Source organism: Salvia hispanica, unplaced genomic scaffold (assembly GCF_023119035.1).
Source record: "Salvia hispanica cultivar TCC Black 2014 unplaced genomic scaffold, UniMelb_Shisp_WGS_1.0 HiC_scaffold_349, whole genome shotgun sequence".
Classification (NCBI taxonomy): domain Eukaryota; kingdom Viridiplantae; phylum Streptophyta; class Magnoliopsida; order Lamiales; family Lamiaceae; genus Salvia; species Salvia hispanica.
The window spans coordinates 33,528-35,106 of record NW_025952079.1 but is presented as its reverse complement, the minus strand read 5'-3'; the positions used below and the strand labels follow the sequence as shown (position 1 = coordinate 35,106).

General features: G+C 38.8%; 1 pseudogene; it reads left to right on the top strand.

Moving 5' to 3' along the window:
- The first annotated feature begins 280 nt into the window (after positions 1 to 280).
- Positions 281 to 1,579, top strand: LOC125199008 (annotated as a pseudogene).

Below are 1,579 nucleotides of genomic sequence, written 5' to 3'. Positions count from 1 at the left end.
AATCAGCGTCCAGGAACTCGTCAAAGCCGAAATCCAAGAAATCCCACAAGAATATGTTGTCGATCAAGAACACGCCTTCCAGTCAGAAATGTGTGTTCCGATCATCGACATGAAGAAATTCTTCTCCTGCGGCAAAGCCAAGGCTCGCGAACTCCAAAAATTCCATTCCGATGCAAAGAATGGGCATTTTCCAGGTTTTTAAATTATTATGTAGTTGAAATTAGTGGTACATGTGTCCAATATTGTTGGTTGCACTTGCAGCTGGTGAATCACGGGGTGGATGGTTCATGAGTTCTACGCACTGCCATTGGAGGAGAGGCTGAGATATAGAATTAGGGCAGGAGAATTCGAGGGTTATGGCCAGAATTTGATTGGCGATCACAAGGTTGAATGGGGTGATCGCTTTTACATGATCACCAATCCCATCCACCGGAGGAAGCCTCATCTCTTCCCCGAGCTCCCCTACTCTCTTAGCTAAGTATTACTATAATTGAATTTTTTAATTACTAGTATTTTTGATTGCTTCTGGGATTGATTGCGGAAGCTCTGAAGATAGATGTGAACGAGATGGAAGAGATGTTCGAGGATGGGATGCAGTCAGTGAGGATGAACTACTACCCACCGTGCCCGGAGCAGGACAAGGTTATCGGGCTGATGCCGCACTCGGATGGAAGCGCCGTCACCATCCTCCTCCAAATCAACAAGGATGGAATTTGGATGCCTGTGAAGTTCTTGAAGAAGGCTTTGGTGGTCAATTTGGGTGACATTGTTGAGGTCAAATGGTCAATGCTTCTTTCATAACATAAAATATCAGCTTTCATTATCTCATCAATGATAAATATTCCATTTTTGACCAAACTCGGTTTTAAATTTGGGAGGGATAAACTGGGAGAGTAAAGTAGAAGAGTAATCTAGATCTATGTTTTGTTTTTTGTTAAAATTAAGAGGAAATGACTTAATTTAAATGGGACATTTAAAGGTAAATTGCAATTACGTGTCATAGATATATATAACGTTCTTTTCTGCTAAAAATGGATATATTATGTCTACATTTTACAAAATGTGCCAAGTTTGATAATTGATTGACCACACCAAAAATTAAACTTATTATTGTACATTTTATTTGAGAAGTAGAACAATACTAGTATTAAATTATTGACGTCGACTCATTCATACACGTTGATTAAGAATTTACAATTCCGGTCAATTTTTTGTGGACTAATTCGCTAAGCCTAAGATACCTTAATTAATCATTGGAACATTTTTTTTTTTCCAATCTTATTTACTTGGTTCATTGACAAACCTCGATCATTTGTGATTTGCAGGTGTTGAGCAATGGATTGTACAAGAGCATTGAGCATAGGGCAACAGTTAATTCTGAGAAAGAGAGAATTTCACTAGGAATGTTTTTCAACCCTAATTTTGATGCAAATGTGGGCCCATCTCCAGCTCTCTTGGGTAATCAGATGCCAATATTTAGGACTATATCAATGAAGGAGTATGTTAATGGCTTCTTCTCTAGGAGACTCCAGGGCAAATTTCTGGACACCATGAGAATATAAGGTCTCGTTGTGTTAGA